Raw genomic sequence first — 21,101 nt, 5'->3', positions numbered from 1 at the left:
TTTTAAATTGCTTTATTGGCCTGACAAAAGTGTAAATTTTTCTCCTTCTGGATCCATTTTGAAGAGTATTTTCAACACGTTGCATAAGGTTTTGAATACAGGATGAGGGATGCTCTTTTTAAAACTGTACATTTTGTATTGCCTAGCCATTTGCTACATCTGTGCACAATGGGAAATTGTACTTGAAAGGTAAATAGCAACAGTGCAAATAAGCAAGTATTATTAACAAATAAAATAGTAGTGGAATTACACTGTTAAAAATAAAGTAACAGTGCAGAGAAAAAAAGTAGCAGTTACACAAGGGATATATTAAAGAATATTAATTTAATGAGTAATTAAGAAAGATAAACTAAAGATCAAGATTATGAATTAATGAGCCAATAATAGCGACTGAGCAAGCAAAGGTTTAGTGATGGAGACACATCAGCTTTATCGCACTCTAAACTCTGCCTCAGTGCCATTCCCTATTTAGGCAGAACACTTCCCTTGTGTCAGTGAATTTGCTTATTTTAAGTGTCCATTTGATTATTTTTTTTCCCTTTCTCAATCATTTTTCTTGCTTTTATTTGTCTGTTCATCCACTGGCTCTACATTTATTGTACGAGGAGTTCGCAGGGTTCTCAAGTTGCCAGTTAGTTGCTAAGTGACTGGACAGGAAGAGAGGCAGTCACTCTTGGCTCGCTGCTGTGTGAAAGTCTCTGTCTCTCTCTTGCTCTCAATTTCAATTTAAAGTACTTTATTAGCATGATTGTATTTGCATACAATATTGCCAAAGCATTAATACACAAAACAGATAATGACAAGACAAATAATAATAATAAAACCGTAACAAATAACAATAAAAATAGAATTAAAATAAGGTGCCAGGTAATAAATAAAATAAAAACTATAATAACAATATACAATATAAACTAAGCATTTAACAAGATATCGTGAACATTAAAAGCTCGCTCTCTCTCTCTCTCGCTGTCTCTCTCTCGCTCTCTCTCGCTCACTGACCCTCTTGTGGGGGTGACATTTTGTCTTCTGTTGAATTGAGGACTTCAGTAATAAAGCTTAGTGTGTCTCTCACTATGTCTTGCTTTCTCAAAGTGTTTTTGTGTTTTCCTCTCCATGTATTCCTTTCTGCATCTATTGATTACTAAATGGTTGGATTTTGCTGTATTTTGTATTTTTAGACTGATATATCTGAAATACGATGTAACACTGTCCGCTTGGCCAATTAAGCTCAGTTGATGATAAACAATTTGTTTGAATATTCTTCCCGTGTATTGAGCAAATATGGTGTTTTTTTTTACGTTTTTGTTTAATTATGGTGTACATATCATTTAGGGTTCTCATTTATACCGATTATTTATAACATCTGCCAAAGCCGTTAGTTTGATGGTTCTGCTTTTTATGCTACCTTGTTTCAAATCACTGATAAATAGCACAGCTTGGAAATACATTTAAATAATGTTATTTTCTATGTCTCAGCATGTGTTTCATGCTTCCGGATAACTGGTGTCAGTTATAAATGAAATACTAAAACAAAAAGCACATTATTGACTTGCATTAAAGGGATAGTTCATCCAAAAATAAAAATTCTCTCATTTACTTGCCCTCATGCCATCCCAGATGTGTATGGCATTATTTTTTCTGCTGAACACAAATTAAGATTTTGAGCTCTGTAGGTCCATACAATGCAAGTGAATGGTGACCAGAATTTTGAAGTTCCAAAAAGCACATAAAGGCAGCATATAAGTAATCCATAAGACTCCAGTGGTTAAATGCATATCTTCAGAAGCAATATGATAGGTGTGGGTGAGAAACAGATAATATTTAAGTCTTTTTTTTTTTTTTTTCAATTTCAAACAGCCTTCCGAAGCGCTCTTCTCTCCTAAATTCTTCTTTTGTTTTTGGTGATTTACATTCTTTGTTCACTTCACCACCTACTGGGAAGAGAGGTACATTTATAATCTGTAAACTGTATTTTTTCCCCTTGCACTCGAACCCATGACCTTGCCATTGCTTATGCCAAGTTCTACAGCTTAAGCTACAGGAACACAATGGCATATGCCATTGAATCTGTCAACCACAATTTTTTTTGGAACAGCAGATCCTGTCAGAAATCATCAGAGGTTCTTGTTTTTATTTTTATTTTTTGGTGTGTATTTGGTCTATTCATTGATGTATTACAGGGTGTGTTCAACAGGAAAGCAGTTTTTCTGATCTATTCTGATGTCTTTATTTGTGTTCGTGCGTTTGCGTGTGCCGTGATCTGGAAACGATAGTTTTATCACAGCACTCGCGTCAGTGTGAGATGAGGTGAATCCTTCTCTGCAGAGGGCACACAGACCTCCTGAGCTTAAACTCAACGCTGTGTGCACACAATTAACCTCCCAGCTATTTTTTTTCCTGCTAAAATAGAAGCAAATTAAAATTCTGTCATTATCCCTTCCATGGAGGGAGCCGTCTCTGGCTGGTGGCCGTGCAAATGAGACACTGGTGGCTTTTGACGAGGCCCCTTTTGCAAAGATACACAGTCACTGTTGTTTTGGCTGGATGTGGATGCATTACCAGTTTCGACGTGGTGTGGTACTCCGTCATGAGAGCTCTCTTACAGGGTGTTTTCTTGTGCCTTTTGATGGAAATTTGTGGTCTGTTTTGGTACATGTTTGCTGAATGTTGAAAAGGGATTAGAATTCACTCAAATATTCTAAAGATTTAGGTTTGTACAGATTTTTTTGTTTCAGTTTTTGTGTGTTTTTTGTATAACTTTTTTACATGCATTTTAATTACCTACTTATTGAGCGACTACATGGAACATTTGTACTTAAAATTACAATAATTGGTCACTTCAGGACTATTTAGGTGAACTACAAAAAAGCAGACAGATGATTTTAAAATGATGAACAACTTAAATTTGGACCAGCTCCTTGCTAGCAGCCATATCACCCTGTAGTTCAAGACTGGTTGCCCACTGAAGCTAAGCAGGGTTGAGCCTAGTCAGTACCTGGATGGGAGACCTCCCGGGGAAAACTAAGGTTGCTGCTGGAAGAGATATTAGGGAGGCCAGCAGGGGGTGCTCACCATGCGGTCTGTGTTGGTCCTAATGCCCCAGTATAGTGATGGGGACACTATACTGTAAAAAGGTCCTTCAGATGAGATGTTAAACTGAGGTCCTGACTCTCTGTGGTCATTAAAAATCCCAGGGCATTCAGAAAAGAGTAGGGGTGTAACCCCGGTGTCCTGGCCAAATTCCCCCCATTGGCCCTTATCAATCATGGCCTCCTAATAATACCCATACATTAATTGACTCTATAACTCTACTCTCTTCTCTCCACCAGTAGCTGGTGTGTGGTGAGCATACTGGCGCACTATGGCTGCCATCGCATCATCCAGGTGGATGCTGCACACTGGTGGTGTTTGAGGAGAGTACCCTGTTCACTATGTAAAGTGCTTTGAGTGTGGTTTCAGAAAAGTGCTATATAAATGTAACGTTCATTAATTAATTAATTAATTCACCTTTCCTGTATACATTCAAATCCATTTTAACCTGAGATCTTGATGTTAAAGGAATAGTTCACCCAAAAATGAAAATTCTCTCATTATTCACTTACCCTGATGCCATCCCATATGTGTATGACTGTCTTTCTTCAGCAGAACACAATTTAAGATTTTTAGAAAAATGTTGAAGATCTTTAGGTCATTATAATGTAAGTAAATGGGTGCCATCAGGCTTCTGTCTATTTGATGGTTTAAAAGGCAGTTTAATTATGCTACAGAAGACATTAGTTGATCGACTGGAGTCCTGTGGATTACTTTTATGCTGCCTAAATATGCCTTTTGGACCATCAAATAGACAGAAGCCTGATGGCACCCATTTACTTATAATATAAGGTCCTACAGAGCTTCAACATTTTTCTAAAAATCGTAATTTGTGTTCTGCTAAAGAAAGACGGCATCAGGGTAAGTGAATAATGAGAGAATTTAAATTTTTGTGTGAACTATTCCTTTAAACACTTTACAGCATGGTTGTATTTGTTAACTACATTAGTTTTACATTTAGTACGTTAACTACATTATTTTTACCGCATTTAATGTTCATTTCAACATATGCATTTTTTAAAATTGAAAGTTATAAATGTTAACATTATTGCATTATGAATTAACACTGAACAACTGCAGTCTTTTAAAGTGTCTAACTTTATCTGTGTTAAAATACTTCTATCTCTATCCTATTTTTATTATGCAGAGACAATTATAAGTAAGCCATGCATAGGTTGATGTCCTCAAACTCTAAACACGATCTCTTTGGCGCTATAAGAATTGGTCTGTTTGTTGTGAGTGGCCCGTCCAGCCTGACACAGTAACATTGGCTCGACCAATAACATGAGCTTTGGGTGGGACTATCTATTTGAAAACAATGCTTAATTTTGTAATTCTACTTGGTGACACTTGCAGGACAGAAATTAAACACTTCAGCTTTAACAATAACCAAGATCAATAAATACTGTTAAATACTATTGTTCAATCTAATGCAATTATTACAAATACAACCTTATTGTAACGTGTTACTGAATAGTTCATGTACATTTTGGCAACAACCTAAAGGCAATATTAACATGTTCCGTAATATACTCCAGTAGTAGTGTGTACAGACCTGTCCTCTTTTCTCCTTTAGTGTTTCCAGGTGCCAGCAGTCAAATCCCTCTGTGTCCTTCCAAACAGAGGAAATGCCCTTCCAAGAGAACCCCACTTCACACACACACGCACACACATTGTCTTTTTTTAATAAAGAGGCCACGGGTCCACAGCTCATTGTGATCCGTTTTTCATTGCTTGTCTTACATTACCCCAGTAATGTCACCATGACCTAAAAACAATTTCCCCTTCCTGTGTTAGGACGTACTTCACCTTCTAGGCATTTGTGATTTTATTTGTGTTGCAATTCATTTTCTTTACAGTTTTCTTACTGAAAATCACGATTAAAATCCATCTCTTCAATTTATATCTTTGTCTTAAATCTTAAAGACTTCTTGTCCTAACCAGCCTTGATTATTTCAAGCTAAAATACATTTTATCGGTTGCTTGGTTTTTATTTCTATGGTATCGTGCTGGGTAGCTCTGCCCACAGTTAAATCTAATTGGTCCAATATCCTGCTCCACAAAACTGAATATTAAACAAATACTGTATTTACTGATTGGCTGTGATTTTGTTGCATCACAAGCATTTTTGTTTTTAGTGTGAACAGTCTTCCTGTGCACATCTCATCAAATAGGATTTTGTCATTTTATTTCAAAGGCATTTTTCCCCATAGTTCATTGTCTGAAAAACTCCATTTACAACCTTTTCATCACTTTTCATTTGTCTTCAGTGAAAACCTCAGTTATTGTAATTGGATTTATCATCTGCATTCTCCAGTTACAGTTCCATGGTCTCCGTGACTGGCCTGTTTCAATTGCCCAGCTATAATCTGCTGCCTCAGGTGGACACTTGTCAGCCATCAGGAGGAGAGAGATTCAGAAAGATCTCGTTCACACTTCTGCCCTCGCCCTGTGCCTCTGTCACCCAGTCATACATGTGTGTGCTTGTTTTATAAGGCCACTAAACTGATTCAGTGCAGCAATCCAGGCAGCCATGTTGTGTGCCCTGCTGTTCTCAGTTGTTTTATGACATGACTTTACTGAGTCGGGTCAGACACACACACGCACGCACACACAGAAGGTTTATTATTCCCTGTCCCTCACTTCTCTGTCTCTTTCAAGACTGTCTTTAGTACAAGCCTCGGATGCAGTGAGAGAACAGAGTGATAATTGTTGTAATTGCTGAGGTAATTAAACGCCACAGCCCCATTGATGTAACACCCCTCACCACTTCCGTCCCTGCGCTCTATATTATCTGTCTTTCTCTCTTTGAGTGGATCATGCTCGCGCATTGCGAGTGTAATCTTTTAATCAATGATATCGAGCTGTGTTATTGTGGTTAGAATTTTTATTCACCACCTTCATTGGTTGAGCGTGAAACCCCGCGGTGATTCCTCCTCATTTTGAGGACAACTGAGATGTTAAAGCGTTCTGAAAGGGGTCGTGAAGGAGCCATTATCCACAGCAAAGAGCTGTTGGGCTAATGCTTGTTTATGTGTGTGAATGTTTTTATGTGATGTACTGCCAAAGGTGGTAGTTTTAACTGGCTTAAATGGTTCCTATGACATTTGGGTTGTTGGTTGCCATGGGAGCCTCATTCTGGTCTCTCCTGTGGCCCATTCACACTCAACAGCTGTCATTACACACACAAAGACTCATAGCTTTCTTCAAGCTAACCTTCTCCTCATACTTCTCCAACCAGGGGCTCTGCAAGGGTTTGTGGGTAGATAAATTAAGAAAATGGGATTCCTTTCAAAATATTCAGTAATTTCAATGTATTTCTAAATCTGGAACATTAAAGGGATAGTTCACCTAAAAAGGAATATTCTCTCATCATTTACTCACTTTTATGCCAACACAGATGTGTATGACTTTCATCTGCTGAACTCAAATGATGATTTTTAGAAGAAATTGCTCAGCTCTTTTGGTCCATACAATGCAAGTGAATGGGTGCCATAATTTTAAAGCTCCAAAAATCACTTACATCAGCATAAAAGTAATCTAGTGTTTAAATCAATGTCTTCAGAAGTGATATGATGGGTGTGGGTGAGACCATTTTCAATTGAGTCCTTTTTCACTACTATATTCACCTCCCTGCTCAGTCAGTCTCCACTTTAACTTTTACTCTCACTCTGTTTCTCACCCACATCTATCATATCACTTCTGAAGATATGGATTAAAACACTGGAGTCATATGGATTACTTTTATGATGCCTTTATGTGCTTTTTGGAGCATCAAACGTTTGGCACCCTTTCACTTGCATTGTATGGACCTACAGAGCTGAAATATTTGTCTAAAAATCTTAATTTTTGTTCAGCAGAAAAAAGCCATACACCTCTTGGAAGGAATCAGGGTAAGTACATGATGAGTGAATTAAAATTTTTGGGTGAACTATCCCTTTAACATAATTTATTAAGCATTGTAGAAGGTAATTCAGAGCTCAACAATAATGATGGCCCAATTGGGCCAGTGCTCCATTGTCACTGCATCTTACATTTGTTGATCATCTACATGTTTATGTCATGCAGTCGTAAGCAAATGCTATTGTTAAATTTAAATCCGCTGATTTTAACTTCTTACCAAAATAAAGTTATCTAGCTGGCAAACAGAGGTTTTGTTGAAATTGTGCGAGTGACTTTATGAATATAACATGGAGTTAAATTAGAGCTGTATAATTAATAATGTATAATTGCGTCTAAAGAAAACATGGTAACACTGTACAATAAGGTTCTATCTACTAAAGCTTGTTAACATTAGTTAATGCATTAGGTATCAAAATTAACAATGATTTAATGGTGATCTTAATGTTAATTCTTTAAAATATTGCAATTAATTTTCTGTTCATGTTAGCGTATCTTGCATTAACCAATACCATGCAACTTTTAATGTAGTAGTAATAATAATAATAATAATACTGTATACATAGAAATTAACATTTGAACCATTTATTAATATTGGTTAGAGTATTGTTCTCTTAGATCATGTTAACTAATGCACTAAGCAAATGTTAACGAAAACAACCTTATTGTAAATTGTTACCGAAAACATTTAACTTTTATTTTCTTCTGGTACATATAAAATACATTGCAAAAAAACAACTGTGTGTGTGTGTTGGTGTCAGGGATGATGTTGGCAGGACCAGTAAAAATCTGAACGCCTGAACAAATCCCTTTTGTTAAGCCCTTGGAAATATTTGTTCATTCTTAATGTTATCAATGAAAGTTATTATAGTGTTACAGAGAAAATCTAGTTTTTTATATTGGGGGTCCTTGGATTGACTTAAAGCCTGGGTTAGGCATTTCACTGCAAAGGTTGAAAACTCCTGCTCCAGTTTAGTATTTCATTTTCTCAACAGTCTCTTTCCTTTTTTCTGTTTCTCCTCCTCTCCTTTGATCTTTTATTCCATCCTTTCCTTTTCCTTCATTCCTGTGGTGTCTTAACTTCTGCATGTCTGTATGCTCATGGGTATTGCAACTTCTAGCTGATTAGAGAGTGTATCAAATGAAGCCAAGTGAGTTGTGTTTCAGGTATGTGTGTCTGTGTGACGTTCTTGTCTCTTCTTGCTTAGTCAATGCTGTGGGGCCCCTGGGCCGTTATTTCCTCAGAAATCAGCTCTGGGAGCTGCAATAGCTGCAATAGCTTACTCCAACACAATTCCTGGCATACAGGACACCCCGACAGCCCAGAAGAGAGGGCCTAATCTGCCCTGCCATGTCAGTGATCCCCCACCACACACAGCTCAAGAGGAAGGGCAAGCAGGACAAAGTCTATCTATAGAGCTTCAAATAGAATTGAATTTTCCCTAATAGCTTAGAGAGAAACGATTGATCTGTCATTGACTACAGGGTTAAAAATTAACTGGTTTGGGGCAAAAATGCCCTGAAATTTGAAATACGGTAGCAAAAGAATAATTAATAAAAAATTGGGTTATTGTGGTGCATCATAATGTTTCGAATCGTGACTTATGGTAGTTGGAAATATATTGCATTTATGCATTTGGCAGGCACTTTTATTCAAAGCAACTTAAAAGTGCATTCAAGGTAAGGTATACATTTTATCAGTATCTATGTTTCTGGGAATCAAACCCATGAACTTGCTGGTGCAAGCACCATGCTCCATTTCGCAGGAGAGGGGGTCATTTGAGATTTTGAATGTTAAAATAAGGGTCCCCTGGAAAAAAGGTTGGGAACCACTGGCCTAGATCATAAGTTGTTAATCCAATTCAAATGATTCTCTGTTCTGCTTTTGTGTGTCTATGTTTGACGAGTATGTTAGAACTTCTTACATGATAATAATACAACTATTAATGGCAAAGCATTTGCCTCTTTAAAGCGCTTGACAAAGAACACAGTTTTCGCACAAATACACTTTCAAACATGTGTTCGTGCTTGAAGACTTTTCATCATTTGTGTTCCAGTCTGCGCCTATAAATGAGTTCTGCACAACTTAAAGAAAATGGAAATAGCTGCAGCTATGCTGACATTTTTGCTCAATTACACTAATGAGAGCATTAGGAGCGCATGTGCATTTGTGGCTCCGCCAGCCAGAACTCTGAAATGGAGCTTTTTCACGCCTGAGCAGGGAGGTTCAGAGAGAGCCGTCTTTACTGCAGAGTGCACCCTGACAGCAAGATACTCACTAGGTAAAGCATTTGGCACCATGCTAAACGCAGTCGCTTCAAGTTGTTTTCTCAGCAACTTTCTCTTCATTGCATTTCTTTAACACGTTCCCTTGCCAGGAAGCGGCTGGAATTTGGCTGTCCTCTCCAGTTCCACCTCTTTTAAGTGATGAACTGGCTTCCTGTCTATTATGTTTGTCCTCACAGGTGCATTTGTCTGTTTCTTTATCTTCTCTACAATTCTAAGAGGCTGTTAATGGCCAGTGCTTGTCATGATTAGAAGCGTAAGCGTGGCCAGTGCCAGCAGAAGTGGGAGGTGAGCCTTGTGCCAGGGCTGCTTGATTCACCTCTGCTGCATGCCAACGAGATGCCCAATGTTGTCAGAGCATCTCACGCACAGGACCTGAGCTGTTTGCCAGCGCTGCATGCAAAACCTGGCACTTGATAAATCTTGCGCCATGGGCCTGCAGCTAAACTCTTGATGTTTATGTTCAACAAGAGTAGCATGGGGATTTCAGCTAGCACAGATTCTATATTCAACTCTCACAGGTGTATGGCAAGCCAAATTTTTTACAGTCTTTATCCTTCGCTCCTGGAGGGTCACTGTTCTGCAGAGTTCAGTTCAAACACACGTAAACAAGAAAGTCAAGATCTTGAGGTTAACTTGAAAATGGTTGTCTAGAATAGGGCTGGGTGGTTTTTCCGATTTTTACAATTAATTTGAATTTGCATTTTGACTTCTTTTTTTTTTTTTTATTGAGATTTTGCAAAAAATATTGCTAATGCTAATGTTAGATACGTTGTAAATTCACCAAAGGCTGAATAAGAGAAAAAAGAATTCATAGTGCTTGTCTTGATGCCGCTTCCGATCTGATCTGCTGCACGTGTGTGAGTACGCTCCAATGAACGTGACAGGTTAACAACACGGAGACTGATATAAAAGACAGCGGTAATATTCCTGGCACGATTGTACACAGTGTGATTGTAGCTCAACTTCGTCCATCATGCATGTATACTACACCAGCTTAAGACCATAACTGGTCTCGGTGTACGCATGTTGATGAACGGTCTCCTTTCTTTTTACACATAGAAAAGCGTTAGTTATGTGAAAGTTATGGGCACATCATTTCAAATCATGGGGAGGCTATATATGGGAGAATCAAACATCCACCGCTCCTTTTGCCATGATGATTCAGATAGCTAATTATTGCTTTGTTCTGTGACGTGTTTCAAGTGTACTGCATCTATAGCCAACATTTGGCAAGCAATCATTTTGACAAACTTTGCTAGTTGAATTGTAATGATCATTTCATATTGCTGCGCTGCTCAGCGTGAACCACTAGAGGGAGCGTCTCTATCTGCAGGGGTTTATGAATATACAGGTGCATCTCAATAAATTAGAATGTCGTGGAAAAGTTCATTTATTTCAGTAATTCAACTCAAATTGTGAAACTCGTGTATTAAATAAATTCAGTGCACACAGACTGAAGTAGTTTAAGTCTTTGGTTCTTTTAATTGTGATGATTTTGGCTCACATTTAACAAAAACCCACCAATTCACTATCTCAACAAATTAGAATATGGTGACATGCCAATCAGCTAATCAACTCAAAACACCTGTAAAGGTTTCCTGAGCCTTCAAAATGGTCTCTCAGTTTGGTTCACTAGGCTACACAATCATGGGGAAGACTGCTGATCTGACAGTTGTCCAGAAGACAATCATTGACACCCTTCACAAGGAGGGTAAGCCACAAACTTTCATTGCCAAAGAAGCTGGCTGTTCACAGAGTGCTGTATCCAAGCATGTCAACAAATTAGAATACATCATAAGACCAATAAAAAAAACATTTTTAGTGAATTGTTGGCCTTCTGGAAAGTATGTTCATTTACTGTATATGTACTCAGTACTTGGGCTCCTTTTGCTTAATTACTGCCTCAATTCGGCGTGGCATGGAGGTGATCAGTTTGTGGCACTGCTGAGGTGGTATGGAAGCCCAGGTTTCTTTGACAGTGGCCTTCAGCTCATCTGCATTTTTTTTGGTCTCTTGTTTCTCATTTTCCTCTTGACAATACCCCATAGATTCTCTATGGGGTTCAGGTCTGGTGAGTTTGCTGGCCAGTCAAGCACACCAACACCATGGTCATTTAACCAACTTTTGGTGCTTTTGGCAGTGTGGGCAGGTGCCAAATCCTGCTGGAAAATGAAATCAGCATCTTTAAAAAGCTGGTCAGCAGAAGGAAGCATGAAGTGCTCCAAAAGTTCTTGGTAAACGGGTGCAGTGACTTTGGTTTTCAAAAAACACAATGGACCAACACCAGCAGATGACATTGCACCCCAAATCATCACAGACTGTGGAAACGTAACACTGGACTTCAAGCAACTTGGGCTATGAGCTTCTCCACCCTTCCTCCAGACTCTAGGACCTTGGTTTCCAAATGAAATACAAAACTTGCTCTCATCTGAAAAGAGGACTTTGGACCACTGGGCAACAGTCCAGTTCTTCTTCTCCTTAGCCCAGGTAAGATGCCTCTGACGTTGTCTGTGGTTCAGGAGTGGCTTAACGAGGAATACGACAACTGTAGCCAAATTCCTTGACACGTCTGTGTGTGGTGGCTCTTGATGCCTTGACCCCAGCCTCAGTCCATTCCTTGTGAAGTTCACCCAAATTCTTGAATCGATTTTGCTTGACAATCCTCATAAGGCTGCGGTTCTCTTGGTTGGTTGTGCATCTTTTTCTTCCACACTTTCCTTCCACTCAACTTTCTGTTAACATGCTTGGATACAGCACTCTGTGAACAGCCAGCTTCTTTGGCAATGAAAGTTTGTGGCTTACCCTCCTTGTGAAGGGTGTCAATGATTGTCTTCTGGACAACTGTCAGATCAGCAGTCTTCCCCATGATTGTGTAGCCTAGTGAACCAAACTGAGAGACCATTTTGAAGGCTCAGGAAACCTTTGCAGGTGTTTTGAGTTGATTAGCTGATTGGCATGTCACCATATTCTAATTTGTTGAGATAGTGAATTGGTGGGTTTTTGTTAAATGTGAGCCCAAATCATCACAATTAAAAGAACCAAAGACTTAAACTACTTCAGTCTGTGTGCATTGAATTTATTTAATACACGAGTTTCACAATTTGAGTAGAATTACTGAAATAAATGAACTTTTCCATGACATTCTAATTTATTGAGATGCACCTGTACACACAAATTGTTTGATATACAAGTAGTACTTTCTAGACAAACTTGATTTTATAGATATTGATTTCTAGATAACTTTCTATATAGACTTGGCTTAGATAAAATGAGTACCTACACTGGATAAGAATTATTTTGCATCTATACTCTGTTGACAACTTCCCCCTGTGGTGCATTTGATGCATTTGTACATTGCATTTTTCTTGCACACCTTTGTTTCCTATAATGAAACGAATTTGGATTTCTCTAACTAAGTTGCCTTTCATTCTAATAAAGAACATACAATTTGAATCATGTTGAGTACATATAAAAGTTGAAAAAAATCTAATTGTGAATCGTTCATAAGTTTGATTTAAAAAAAAAAAAAGTATAATTCCAGCCCTAGTCTAGAATGGAATCCTCAGTCTGGGAAAGTTTCATGAGTCACATTTGCTGTTACTAAGGTTAGGGGTAGGGGTTAAGGATAGGGTTTTTGTTGGACTCCAAATAAACAATAAGCAATGTTTGAATGTCATATGCGACTGTCATGAGGCTTTACCCTAATTGAGGGTTCCTTTCTTGACATGACCCTTGAAAATTAATGGCAGGTGTGTAATGGCAGAGTTGAAACTAAACTCTGCTGGACTGCGACCCTTCAGGAGCGTAATAGAATAGGCCTGCCTTAGCCATTTTAAAATGTAGACTAGCAATAGCATGACCTCCTCTCCCTTTCTGGCAGTGGCTATGCATCAAGCGCATCTTTATTTTATTTCCCAGAAGCCTCTGCATCAAACGCTGGCTTAGATTTACTGCTGTATTAATCTACTCTATGTATCCAGGTTTCTTGGCATCTGTGCTTGCATCTAGAAACGTAGCCGCTACCACTCGGCACCCTGTCACCTGCGCTGATTTAGTAGCCGTTAACCTCTATCAGCCAGGAAATGTCAGGCAGCCCTGGGCTGCATTTGTCTGCCACCTCCAAGGCAATGCCTGCTGATTAGAGCATGTGCCTTTTAGATCGAGAGAGCTCTACAACAGAAGTGTCTGAAATATGACCCGCTTCGGAGATGCGGTTCGTGTTACAGTACCAGCTACGTTGCCGCACTTGCATTTAATTAGCATGTCACAGGTGAATGTAAGCTTGTACTGATCATGTTCATGATTTCGGGAGATGAGGGTGTGTACTAACTAAGAAGGCCCCCTGTTGGCAAGTAGAAGTGACAGTCTTGAATGAACAGTTTGGGGTGAAAACTTATTGAGTGTTATTTGACACATTTTTATCTTCTGGCACTATGAGTTTCCTCTCTGAACTTTAGAGTCTGTTAGTTGGAGCAGTGATGCAAGGATGCACCTTATATGTTACCATTTTCCCTGCAGGGTTGTGGGAAGAAGCCCATCATGAGTGCTGTGGACAAGAGGCAAACACAAACGTCTAAAACAGACATTATTTTGTTTGTCGATCTCCAGATCTCTTAACAGACTTTATCCTTTGTACCTTTAAGGCAAGCCAGTTCACTTGACAGCCATCTTGGCAACACCCTCAGGGAGCTAGTTTCTATCCAGGTAACAGGGATGCAAGTACAGTTGCCGGTTGTCAGACAGTTAAGAAAACTCTCATTGACAATACCCTTACTATTATAACTAAGGGTTTTCTTAGTTTGACTGAAATCTCCAAAGCTGTTTGAAAAGATTGTTTCAATTTATGTCATATCAGCTGTTAAAGATTTGCTCTTTGGTTCCAATCACATAAAATATTGTTTTTCAGACTGTTCTAGCTAATGTGCATGCATTCTAAAAGCAAAAGAAAAGAAAAGAAAAAAGAAAAAAAAACAAACAAAAAAAAACAAACGGTGGTATCACGTTAAGTGTTCATATTACTGTGTATTAACATTTCTCATTTACAATACTCATTCAATTTCTGAGTAATACCAAAGACTGTTAAGCCCAAGATGGACCACTGGTATTAAATGAATGGGAGAAATTGGAACACCAAATATGGCAGATGTAGAAGAGGAAGTCCACCCTTAAAGGTAAAAGAGCCAATCACCTTTTAGATACAGACATCGCCCGTCGGTCAACTCAGCAACACTCATGCACATTAGCTGGCCCAGCCTAAAAAATAGCTTTATTTATTTATTTATTTATTTATTTTTAATCTGAGTTAAGAAGCACAGTTTATGGTATCAGTGTTGTCAGATTTAACTGCTGATTTAAAATATGTTATTGTAATCTTGACCAACCGTTTGGAGATTCATAGAAAATAGCTGCCCGGGAGCATTTGAAAGATGGCCGCCGACTGGACTGACTTGCCTTGAGTGGGACTTTAGTAATACTAATGAACTACATGTATTTACTGTGTTTAATAATATTATTAATGTGTTTAATAATATTATTATTGTTTTACTATAGTAATTAATAATAGTAACATGTAATATGTGTAACAAAGACCTGTAAAATAGTGTTGCCAAAGCGACTTCCAAGACAGGACTTCCTTTTCTAGAGCCAACGTATTTCTTCCATCATTATCTACAAGTATTTCGACTCTGGCTTACACTGTTTGTTCTTACTTGGCCTACTTATGTTGACCGAATAGTGTCCATACTATTTTCTGCATTTCTCCATCTTTACAAAAGAGACTTACAGTTGAAGTCAGAAGTTTACATACACTTGGTTAGTATTTCTTAGCATTGCCTTTAAATTGTTTAACTTGGGTCAAAAGTTTTGGGTAGCCTTCAACAAGCTTCTCACAATAAGTTGCTGGAATTTTGGCCCATTCCTCCAGACAGAACTGGTGTAACTGAGTCAGGTTTGTAGGACTCCTTGCTTGCACACGCTTTTTCAATTCTGCCCACAAATTTTCTATCGGATTGAGGTAAGGACTTTGTGATGGCCACTCCAATACCTTGACTTTGTTGTCCTTAAGCCATTTTGCCACAACTTTGGAGGTATGCTTGGTGTTATTGTCCATTTGCAAGACCCATTTGCAACCGAGCTTTAACTCCCTGGCTGATGTCTTGAGATGTTGCTTCATTATATCCACTTAATTTTCCTTTCTCATGATGCCATCTATTTTGTGAAGTGCACCAGTCCCTCCTGCAGCAAAGCACCACCACAACATGATGCTGTCACCCCCATGCTTCACGATTGGGATGGTGTTCTTCGGCATGAAAGCCTCACCCTTTTTCCTCCTAACATAATGATGGTCATTATGGCCAAACAGTTAAATTTTTGTTTCATCAGACCAGAGGACATTTCTCCAAAAAGTAAGATCTTTGTCCCCATGTGCACTTGCAAACTGTAGTCTGGGTTTTTTATGGTGGTTTTGGAGCAGTGGCTTCTTCCTTGCTGAGCAGCCTTTCAGGTTATGTCAATATAGGACTCGTTTTACTGTGGATATAGATACTTGTCTACCTGTTTCCTCCAGCGCTTCACAAGGTCCTTTGTTGTTCTGGGATTGATTTGCACTTTTTGCACCAAATTGCATTCATCTCTAGAAGACAGAATGTGTCTCCTTTCTGAGTGGTATGATGGCATGGTGTTTATACTTGCATACTATTGTTTGCACAGATGAATGTGGTACCTTCAGTCGTTTGGAAATTGCTCCCAAGGGTGAACCAGACTTGTGGAGGTCCACAATTTTTTTTTCTGAGGTCTTGGCTGATTTCTTTTGATTTTCCCATGATGTCAAGCAAAGAGGCACTGAGTTTGAAGGTAGGCCTTAAAATACATCCACAGATACACTTCTAATTGACTCCAATTAACCAATTAGCCTATCAGAAGCTAATTTGCTAATTGCCTAAAGGATTTACATCATTTTCTGGAATTTTCCAAGCTGCTTAAAGGCACAGTTAACTGAGTGTATGTAAACCTCTGACCACCTGGAATTGTGATTATAATCAATTAAAAGTAAAACAGTCTGTCTGTAAACAATTGTTGGAAAAATGACTCATGTCATGCATAAAGTAGATGTCCTAAACAACTTGCCAAAACTATAGTTTGCTAATGTGAAATCTGTGAAGTGGTTAAAAAATTTGTTTTAATGACTTCAACCTAAGTGTATGTAAACTTCTGACTTCAGCTGTACTTTTGAATGACAGTAGCATAAAATGGAACAGCTTTGCTGCACTCAGCATGTTGGCTTGATAAACAGGCACCATAGCATTGGTAGCATTCCCCATTTTGCTTGTACTGTTTTTACTTCTCTGTACATCAGAGATTGTTATTACAGTGCCTTGGCATTTGAATGTTTACTTCATAAGGGCACCTGTATACACATTTTTGTTCCTCAAATGCTCTCATTTAGAGAGACACTAGTTTTCTCGAATAGCATTATGTGTGCCCATTAAAAACTCTGTTTGCCTCGTAAAACTGTCTGAAAACTGCTCTCACTGTATATTAATTTATTGGATATGAATCCATCTTTTTACCACATTTACATTCAGCAATTATGGGCAAATTAATAGCTTTCTAAATGCTGACAGTATAGGTTTTAAAGAACTGCAAAACACCATGATGCACTAGCCTTACAATTAATGCTCAAGCACTAATGTTTTTACATGGCAATTTATGCAAAATATGATTGGCAAGCACAACCTAAGGGTAAAAAAAAAATAAAAAATCAGAGCAAGACACCAATGATAGTTTTGTTCCTTCTGATGTTCAAGAAAAGGCGAATCTTCTAAAGTGGTGAGATTATGTTAGTGCTACAGACAGTGATACAAATGGCACATATATACTTTTTATCTTTTCCTCTTTCCTCTTCCCTCCAATATCTTCCTTTTTTTTATTTTTTGGCCACAAGCCATGAGCATATTCCACTTTGACACTGTAAATCAAAAAGAGGTCTCAAAACTACTGTCTTGGGCAGCCACGTTGTTTAATTTTTCCCTTTCGAAGTCACAGGAGCCATTTGTCAGTCCTTGGAAAAATGCAAAGTGCCCCAAATGGAGTGTTTTTCAGCAGTGCTTGTTCTCAGCTCCGTTCTGCTTCTGAAGCACATGCCCTCTGGGTCGTGTTTTAAACATGCTTAGGATGGAGGGGACACAATTCCTGCTCACACTGCTGCCATTTGCATGAAGTTAAAATGGAACCTCCCAAGCCAGATACAACACCAAAGGCTTCTAAAAAGGCACAGAAGAGATATGCAAATGTACCACAGAGAGGGACCTATAAACTTCTGAAAGACTTCTGCTTTAAACACTCACCAAGGGCAGTGTGATAATATAATGTTGTATGCGTGCTGACATTTTTACTAGCTGAATTGTCTGTTTAGGGCCCAGTTTCTGTGTTTTTGGTCTTAAGGCACATATAATGATTTTATGTTGATCTTTATGCGGAGTAGTGTTTGTCCAAAGAGTAACTTGATTTGTGGCAGTTTGAGGATAAAGAGAATCTACACTTTCTGTTTCTTGCATTTAAATGCGAGGTTGCTCCAATATGCCAGCTCGGATGTTAACAAATGGTGGGACAGAATTTGTGCACCGGCCATTAACTATAGACAGTGGCATATAAATTAATATGGGTGACTTGGTACCCTAGCACTGCTCTTTCCTGTGTTTACTTCATGGGTAATTGGAATAACCAATTCCAAACAACCCCCCGCCCTGCTGTCTTTCATTCAGGGGCCCTCAGTGGCCGTCATAAAGCCACTTTTATTTTCGGCCAGAATGGAGGCTCAGACAGAAATGCAGCCAGTTAACATCTGCTCAGGAGCCCTCCTGGGACAGCCATCGAGAAGGTCAGACAATGACAAATGCTCTGTTAGCTGTTGTAAAAGGGCTGTTTTGGCAAATTATGGAAGAATGTACAAACCTTTGCTTATAAACCACAGCACCCAAAGCAGTAAGCATGGACAAGGCAGCTTATAAATGCAAACATGCCAGGATTGTCAGAAATTATCGCTGCTGTCCTCAGTACCTGTTTCCGTCTTTAGATGCAGAGTTGGCAACAGGCAAAGTCTTGAATCATATATTCTAGTTGTTGACCAATATGGGTTTTTTAATGACCGAATGCTGATATATTGTCAATGTAAACATAAAACAAATAAATTATGAGAAATGAGAAGTGCACAAAATTGCTGCAATGAAACAAACACAGTTGGCACTTTCTCCAAAAAAAAAAAAAAACGACATTAATTTGACCTATTAACAGCTGTTGGTAGATTTTGGTACTGACAAAAGGGGGAATAACCACTTCTGTTAACTGGCCAATAAAGTCTTTGCTATTGACTAAAAAATGGTCAGATTTGATTGGTCTTGCCAATATAGCATTCTATCACAAATAAATGAAAACATTTCTGAAGAAAACTTGCTATTATAAAAAAAATTATAAAAAAAACAATGTGGGGATATAATTAACTGAATAGAATAAACCATTTTAAGCACCAGAAATTAACCTATGCAACACCAATATTCTCACAGCATTGGCTTAGTACCTTAAAGCTGGCATGCCCTCCCCGCAAGGTATGAACCATGTTTCTGGCCCCACCTGATCTCCCTTCCCACCTCATTTCATGGTGGTACAGTCCATAACTGCCCTACTATATACATTCAATCTCTAGTTTATTAAAACCCCTCCCCCTTCACACCTCTACTGGTATAGCCAAGCCATAAATGCTTTAACCTTCCACTCTTTAGCTCTAGTTGGCAGTCGTGCCTCATGCTTTAACTCTGAAATCTCTCACTCATAATGCTTCACAGTCCCTTTCTCTCTGGTTTTCTCCTGTCTAAATCTCATTTTCGTTTGATTCACATTCACGTGTTTAATTTGATGCAATTTCACAGACATTGCTTTAGACTTTGGTGAATTGAAATGCTGAAAGCTCTCTTAACCCTCTTTTTCTTTCTTCAGTATAATTTCTTAATACCAGTCGTAGCACACACAATACACAGACAACCCTCTTGTGGTTGTGCAGACATGTTATTGTTATTATCCGGCTCTGATACACACTGCAGCATTCGTCAGTGAATGCAGCTCTCTTTCTCTTTCTGTTGGGCTGATGAGCATTAAGGGTCCTTAAACCCTTCGACGGAATGTGCCCTCTTCCTTTATTCTCTCTCTTTCGGCTCTATATAGGCTGCCTGTTCAAGGATTCACTCCATTCCTGTACAATGCTCCATTAAAACCAGACTGGCAATTATAGCTTAGACATTTGCCTGCATAAACAGCAGCTCACTGGCTAAAATTGCCATTTTAAAGTTATTGCGGCGGCAACAGTGGCATTGTTTGTGAAGACACCTGAGCAAGGGTTATAAACTGTGAAATATGTTATGATGTGACATTCTTCCTAAATAAAAGAACAGACTTTCTAAAGGCAGGCCGTCTCAAATATCTAAATCTGTTTCTTAGAATTTTGGGTTTTATCTTTTTTCTCATGATAAAAATACTTTCTCCTGTCCCAGTTTAATGTGAACAGACACCTATAAGATTTACACTGAGAGGCCCAACATGCCAACTTTGGCTCAACCTATGGCGGCACAACTTTGAGGCAGAGTACCTGATTGGGAAAGCTTGTTGGAAACAATTATTTTTGCAATTCCACAGTGGTTCCACCAATGATGCAGAAATTGCACCTTTAAGATCTGTTTAAGTTACAATATATGGCCATTGTGCCTACATCTTTGGATTTATTTGGAATTTTTAGGTAGAGACAGAGGTTTTTTTTGCCCCATTTTTTTGTGTTTGAATGTGTATTAAATGTCAAAGTAAGTTGTGTTGGTGGACCTCACACCCCTCTTTGGCAGACAGCCAGAACCACTGTTATTAACGACAAATAATACAGACACCTTATGCAGAAAAACAGCTCCCACTGATGTTTTCTGTTATTAAAAGCACAGATTCAAACAGTGTGACACTGGTCTTAACTGGGGCGCTGCACAGCCTAAAGCAGTTTTTTGTGTGTTCGTGCTGTGTGACTGGGTGGCCAGATGTCCCAACTTTATGTGTAGGGTGTGTCTGTGTGTGCTGGATCAATTATCATGTAATCAACTTTATTCTCCCAGACAGCCTGCATCCACTCAGCCAATATGCCCGCCAAAGCAAACATGTATGATATTTTATTACCCTTTAATACGCCATTAATTTGTTGCCTTTTTCTTTCATTAATTATTTTCTTGCATTTTAGTCAGCTAAGGCACAGGTCCCTTGCTGATGACACTCAAAAAGCCTTTCTGTGCGAGGAAGAGGGGCATGCTAACGTACACGTGTCTCAGTCAAAGCTTACGAGCCTGTGCAATATATGCCATGACGCACCCCTTATGAGCATACCGACATGGCTTTATTTATGACTGCTTTTTGCCTGTGATACCAACAGTGTCAAAAGAATTTAGCTTGTAAACCTGCATAAGAATATGGCTAGGAATGCAATAAAAAGGAAAAATACGATTTGCATTTTATCTTTTGAAACCTCTCAGTTTTTGTATCCATAATGTTTTATCAGCATGTATCTTTTAACTGTAGTGTAACCAGTCATTAATTTGGAAAACAAATTTAGCCATTGAATTAGAAATAGCTTCACTCCAAATTTTTTTCAGACTGCTTAACAGCCACCCCTTTTATCCCGATCGTCCTGAAAGCAGGCTCTAAAAGCAAACGCAGCCCATCTTCTCTGTGCAGACCTCTCAGATCACGTTCAGGTCATTTTTAATGTATTTTGAAATCTGCGGGCAGCAATTGTTCAGACC

General features: G+C 38.7%; 1 protein-coding gene across 1 annotated transcript in view; it reads left to right on the top strand.

The window, feature by feature from the left end:
• Positions 1-21,101, top strand: part of LOC127436756 (staphylococcal nuclease domain-containing protein 1) — a 247,121-nt gene that overhangs the window by 115,687 nt on the left and 110,333 nt on the right. The window lies entirely within an intron of this gene.

This window comes from Myxocyprinus asiaticus, chromosome 47 (assembly GCF_019703515.2).
Source record: "Myxocyprinus asiaticus isolate MX2 ecotype Aquarium Trade chromosome 47, UBuf_Myxa_2, whole genome shotgun sequence".
NCBI classification, from domain to species: Eukaryota; Metazoa; Chordata; class Actinopteri; order Cypriniformes; family Catostomidae; genus Myxocyprinus; species Myxocyprinus asiaticus.
Note: the sequence above shows the minus strand (reverse complement) of the source record. Positions and strands in the feature narration are given on the sequence as shown.